Raw genomic sequence first — 6,409 nt, forward strand, 5'->3', positions numbered from 1 at the left:
CACGGCGGGGCCCGGGCCGCGCTCCCCGCGCCACGGCCCGGCTCCAGGAAAGTTTTCCCGCGCGGGGCGGCCCGCGAAGTTACCGCGAGCCGAGGAGGGGGCGCCCGCCGCTGGATGCCGCGCCCAGAGCCGCCGCGGCCGCTTTTGTCCCGTCCCGAGGCGGAGAGAGGAGCGCGGCTCTTCCGGGCGCCTCCCGCCTCCCCGCCCCGCGCGGGCCCGGCCGGCGCTTCGCGGCGCCGCCCCCGCCGCCCTGCCCGGCCTGCCCGGCGGCCGCCCGCSGAGCGGCACCCTGCGCGCCTCCTTCCGAGACAAAACGGAAAATTTAGGGCAAAACTCTGCAAAACTTTGAGTGTTCACGGCCGTGCCCGGCCTGTTGGCCGGGGCGCTGATGAGTCTGAACTAATCTTTCGGCCTCCTGTGAATCAAGATGCCCGCGGTGCCACGCGGGCCCGCGGCGACCTCTCCGCACGCCSTCGGTTTCGGCAAGGCCTGAGGGGGCCGGTGCACGGGAACGAGCGGGAGCCACGCGCGGACTGGAGGGAAAGGGGGGATTCACAGCTTCGCTCCTCACCGCGCTGTGGAAATCCCTGTTTGCTTGTGGAAACCGGATCCTAAGTTTTCCAAGAGCAGTTGCTGGGATTTTTTTTTTTTTTTTCTTTTTTTTTTTTGTTAATAAAGGTCCTGTTTTCACGCAAATGCCTCTTAATAGCAGGAACACCGAGGAATAATGTCGGTATGGGGATTCCAGAAGCCGGTTCGCACTATTATAACCATCCCCTGGAGTCACAAAAAAAGATGGAGGCTTCGGAAAGTCACCGTTAGTCAGATGCGGAGGCAGATTTGYTGATGTGAAAGCTGCCTTTGCCCAGGAATTAATTTCAGAGGTTTCTTTTTGTCCCACCCGGGTCTCTGGGCAGAGAAGGTGGGCRCGTTTACTCCATACCCAGGGCCTTGGGGATGGTTTTGGCCGCACACATGGAGGTGATGCTCGACACGGACATCTCCATAGAACTCCTTTCATAAGGGCTCCCAAGACACTGAATCAAGTCAATGTGTTTCGTGACTTCCTTGCCAGCATTTCTGGGATGTCCAAGTCCTCGTGCTCCTTCCTGGGATAGTCATCCAGACCCGGAGAGGCTGGCAAAGCCTCAGGAAAGGGCACGTGCTGGAGTGATCCTGTTTAGCTGAGTCGCACAGAGCACCCCGTGCCGGCGCTCCCAGCTCGCAGGGGATCCTGCTGCTTCCAGGCCCAATTTTCCTGCACATTGGGGCCTCGTAAGGTTAGCCAGACTCCACTCCCCGTGTCCACCCTCCCGCTGCAGCGAGGGAGACAGCAGTTTTACATCCCATGAGTCGCATCCAAGGAAGGTATCACTGGTTTATAATCCATAGAAARACAGGGATCAAGAATCCAGCCCTGTTGTGAGTAAAGTTAATGGAAGGAAAGTGAAGTCTGTAATTACGGTGCTGGCTGAGGTACAAGTTATTAAAATAATATAGAGTGCTCAGTGTCTTAGCAAACAGACTTTTTTTAACACACTGCTCTCTGTAAATGCAGAAAAAACACAGATTTTTTAAAAAGATTTTTGTATTTCCTGCTTGTACCAACCCATTAATATTTTGGTGTCATTGGCACTGGGGATTCAAGCTCCCCATTTCTGATGTGCAGCATCCTCTCACTAAAATTGAGTTTACACTTCAATAGCTTGCTTGCTTTCATTACTCCTTTTAATATCATGCCTTGGCCTCCCGTGGTGGCTTCCACATTGAGCAGTTTTGCACATCTCACATCCTTTCAGGAGAAAACGTCAGATTAGGAAAAAAAAAGGGGGGGGAAAAACTCTCTTTCAAGCAGCAGCTCAAAGGTAGGAGCCCGGCGGGCCGTGGAACCGCACGCTCTGCACCGCCCCGCTGCAACGCAGAGCAGGAAGTAGGGAATGAGCTGGCGGCTCCRTTCCACGGAGCACCGGGTTAAAACACTCGGCAAACACAACATAAAACTCCATAAAAGCAGAGGCGTCTCGGCTCCAGTTGGACTTTGTCTCTTAATTAACAGCTCCGTGTGCAGCACGGCGAGGGCACGGCGAGGCACGGAGCTGTTTGGACAGGCACCCGCCACAGCGGCTAACGCTGCCGAGCCAGCACGTGTCACTGAGACAGCATTGGGCTGTGCTGGCGGCTTGATATCCAGGCCCCGCTTCAGAACAAATTGCAGGGTTTTACATCTGAATCTCCCTTTTAGTGGTGTCTGTGCCCATTTTCCTTTTTTTTTTTAATAAAAAAGTTGCTCTTGCCCCTCTTTGCTAAACGAGAACCGAATGTGAGCCAGGGCTGAGGACAGGTCGCAGGCAGGGGCTGCTGCGGGGATCCCAYGTGCATGTTTGTAAGCTCATAAGCATGCGTGTTTTTAAGCACATAAAGCAACYGGCACTTTGGTTCCTCCTGCTCTCAGCCCGGCAGGTCAGGGCGCGGGTGGTTTCTGCTTGCTCAGCSGGGCAGGAGTCTGTGTGAGTCAGCAGTGTGTGACGGGCAGTCCCTGCCCAGGGCCGCCTCCGGGTACCGGCTGCTGCAGTCACTGCCCTCTGCCCAGCTGGAAGGGGATTTCTGCTCCTGTGACAACACTGCWGCAAACAGGGGCATTCCTGGCTGCCTCCTTTGGAAACGCGTGTTTGAGCTTCTCACTTTTTAATACAGGCCTTCCAGTGTTGTTATTTGTGACACTCACTGCGTCCCAGCACGAGCGAGGAATGCGAGGACAGGACTGCAGTGTGAGGGACGGGGATGGGAAACTTAAAAAGAGATCCTGGAGGGCGGGAGATGAAAGGAATGAAGGAGATAAGGGAGAAAGACCCAGAGCAGCCCCAGGGGTCGGTGACATTGGTGGTGCAGAGCAGGGTGCCCCAGTTCAGGGTCTGGGACACGCATGTTGTCTCCTGAAGGCCATGGCCCCATGTCCCAAGGGGCTCCCCAACATCAGGGTCAGCATTTCCCCCCGCTGCAGAGCCATCACCCGTTCTSATTGGGGCTCAGAGGCAGCAAGTGTAAACAACGTGTCCAAGATCCAGTTAGGARTCAACCTCTGCACAGGCAGCATGACGATCCAGGCATCCCAGGGCCGCATAAGCCTCAGGGCAGCTTTACTACATGGGACGACCATCATGTTCTTCTAGGAGGGAGGTGTACGCAGCAGAAGGGACCATCATGTCCTGAAAGACTCGGCCTAAACTAGGTTCACCATCAGCTGCTTCGCAGTTCCGGTCTGGCTCCATTCACTGTAGCCCTGGAGAAGGGAGCAGTCAAAACCCTGCCCTGCAGCAATGCACAGCACAAGCCTGGGAATCCTACTGCATGAGTCACTGACCTCCAACACTGCCGCTATTTAGCCTTTAATTAATAAGGTTTTGCACTTCGGTGGCACTTTCCGTGGGGAAAGAGCCCGAGATGCTGTGGAGATTAAGGTCATACGGTGCTATGGAAATGTGGCTCCCCGGGATGCAGGGAAGGAAAGCTCAGCCAAGGGCACTGGGAAAAGACGCTCTTGCTTCGAAGCGAGCGCCTGGTAGGTCGCCCRGGCATTCCAGGTCCCTGGAGAACAGATAAGGAGATTTTCGTTTCGAGCGTTGCTTGAATAAATAAACAGCACRGATTGTTTTCTCTACTCAGGGCGGGGGGATGCAGTGCAAAACAAACAGCGATTTATCCAAAGTTATTTGAGGAGCCCGAGTTCACCTACAGAATGAAGCTGCTGCTGCACTGAGGCCTGCCTCCTGCGAGGGAGAAGCTGTCCCCGAATATCCCAGACAGGGACAGGCGGCAGCGGAGGAGGCCGATGCCAGCGGATAACCGCGTGCCGAGGACACCAACCTGCCCTTTGCCGGCGCTGACACTCGTGCGAGCGCCTCGCGGCTCAGCTCAGGGGGTGGCACTGGCTGCAGGCACCGGAGGCAGCACCAGGCCCGCGCCACGTCCCTCTGCCGAGCCCTTGGCCACAGGCGCTGGACTCGCCTGGCTGCAGGGAACCTCCAAAGCAGCGTCAAAGCCCCCATTGCTTCTCCCTAATTCCAGCCTGTTTCTGTCTGGCACTTTCTGTGGGAGACACTCACCGCAGCTGCCCGTAACCCCTCAGTGCTTCCCCAGGAGAGATTGCAGCAAATTACAGGCTCGCGTGCGCTCCTCGTGCTGCTCCGCGTCCACTAGYGCCACAGGCTCCTTTCTAGTCTGCCCCAGCTCCTTCCTCACTGCCGGGGCCGCTCAGTGCTTCCTGATGAACATTAACGGGTTGTCTCGGTAATTAGCACATCCCCGCCAGCCTCTGGGTGGGCGCCCAGGCTGAGCAGCTCCTGGGCTGCTGGGGAGAAGCAGGAGGGACATTTCCCTGCTGCAGCAGCGCAAAGGGAGCGCAGGAAGGTACTGGATGCTCCATTTCAGCGCTCCCAAGAGGAGAGACAGCAGGGAAACGAGYAGGGAAAGTGAGGCAGGGTGGAATGGTGCCAGCCACAACTGCATGCAGCCAACAGAGCTCAGATAGTCTCGATTCCCACCTCAGGACCAAAACACGCGGCTGGAAGTCAACATGGACAAACATCAGCAGATACAAATACCCGGGGGTAGGGTAGGAGGGGCCAAGCTCTTCTTAGYSGTGGCCAGTGACAGGACAAAGGGTAATGGGTATGAATGGAAACACAAGAACTTTCACCTCCATGTGAGGAAGAGCTTCATCATTGTGGGGGTGCCCWAGMCCTGGCMCAGGCTGCCCAGGGAGGCTGGGGAGGCTCCTGCTCGGGAGATCTTCCCARCCYGYCTGGCTGTGACCGGGTGCCCCRTGCTCTGGGTGTCCCTGCTGGAGCAGRGGGCTGGACTAGATGATTTCTAGGGGTCCCTTCCAACCTCAACCCTTCTGGGATTCTGTGAAATCTTGCACCAAGCAGCGACCTCGGCCCCAAAGCCTCGTGTAAAGGGAGAAACGCCAGCTCCAAGTGAGAAGTATTGCCACCCAAGTGTGATCAAAGAGAGAGTCATCACCCTAAGTGTTCTCCCGAGCTTCAGCTCCAGACAAGAGAATTATCAAGGAGAAACCAATCTTCTAAGGTAGCTGCTATTGACAGGGAAATAAAAAGAATACAGCTCTTACCGGGCAGCCCTAAGTTACTCCAAATTGCTGTCAGCTTGAAATATCTTGCTGGTAATTTGTTTTCAAATTCTTTCTCCCTAAATTTGATTTGTTGCCGTACAGTGGAAGATCTATTCCGCACGGCGCCTCGGAGAGCACTCCCGTTGTCCTCTGGCTGATGTGTGCGAGCTATCGCTTCTGGGAGTTGGCAGCATTTATAATAAAAAGGGGCATCATCACTCGAGAAGCAGACTTTGTCCGAGGACGCAGTGTCTGCCGCTGTTACAAATAACACCTGAGATTGCTGAGAAGAAAATCAGCAGGGAAAAATCGCATTTGCTCCTTGTCTTCGAGCTTCTGTGCATGGGCTGCAGGAGGACCTGGGCCCTGAGCCCTCCAGAAATGCGCTCCATACATGGGACTTTTTCTGCATATTGGCTACCGATTTCTCCTGTTAGAGCATTGAGCCTTTTCTAGAAGATCGAGGTCTGCGCTGAGCCCTGGGCTTCCCCCTTGCAGCACCAGTGCCCGCACAGCCCTGGGAAGCTGCTGCCCTTTCCGCCCAGGCTTGGTGGAAATCCCGCTCGCGCCTTGTGGCCTCTGCTCCTGGCTCCTGCGAGGAGGAGGAGGAACGGGAGAAACACCCCTAGGGCAGCCTATGGGCATCCAGAGGCTCCTCTGGTCGCAGGCAGGGACTCTCTCATGTTGTCCCTGGAACACTTTGCAGTGGGCGGTGATGCGGGGCGAGGGCGAGTGAAGACACCCCCTTTATCTACCCGAGCAGGGAAGGAGGCAGAAGGAGCCGGCGCTTTGCTCCTCACCCCAGAGCTCCTCACCCTCCTCCTTGCCGCTTGCCTGGAAAACTGCCCGTAACCATGGCAATCTCCTGGCGCCCTCCGTAGCTGTGAATGTCCCCCGTGTACTCTCGGAGCRGGATCGGAGGGGAAAAGCGCACGGCAAGTGCCCGTCCTCGGCAGGATGTGGCTGAGTCTGGTCCCGCCGCTGCTGTCCTAGGGCAGGCAGAGCCCCAGGGTCTCTCCTTGCCTGTGCAGCAGCCACTGGAATCTCCACATGAGTCTGAACGAGGAGAAGTTGGGAAGAGCGACAGTAAATGCAGGCAGATTTACTCACCAGGATGCAGAGTCCTAGGAGCTCCAGCAAGGAGACCCGCACAGATGGGGGGCCAAGGGAATGTTTAATCCGATGGTACCCAGGAGAGCTGGGAATGCAGAGAGGTCTCAGACTGGGGGAATCTCATCCCTTGGCCCATAAAGGAGTCCTTGAAGTCACATCAAAGGC

General features: G+C 56.3%; 1 protein-coding gene across 1 annotated transcript in view; it reads right to left on the bottom strand.

Moving 5' to 3' along the window:
- The window catches only part of CTNNA1 (catenin alpha 1), a 90,959-nt gene extending 90,786 nt beyond the window's left edge, over positions 1 to 173 (bottom strand). The window contains exon 1 of the mRNA XM_026035767.1: positions 84 to 173. The gene's annotated coding sequence lies outside the window, so the exon portion shown is untranslated. The remainder of the gene's footprint in view (positions 1 to 83) is intronic.
- Between the last annotated feature and the right edge of the window lie 6,236 nt (positions 174 to 6,409).

This window comes from Nothoprocta perdicaria, unplaced genomic scaffold (assembly GCF_003342845.1).
Source record: "Nothoprocta perdicaria isolate Ctin4 unplaced genomic scaffold, notPer1 scaffold_166, whole genome shotgun sequence".
Taxonomy (NCBI): Eukaryota; Metazoa; Chordata; class Aves; order Tinamiformes; family Tinamidae; genus Nothoprocta; species Nothoprocta perdicaria.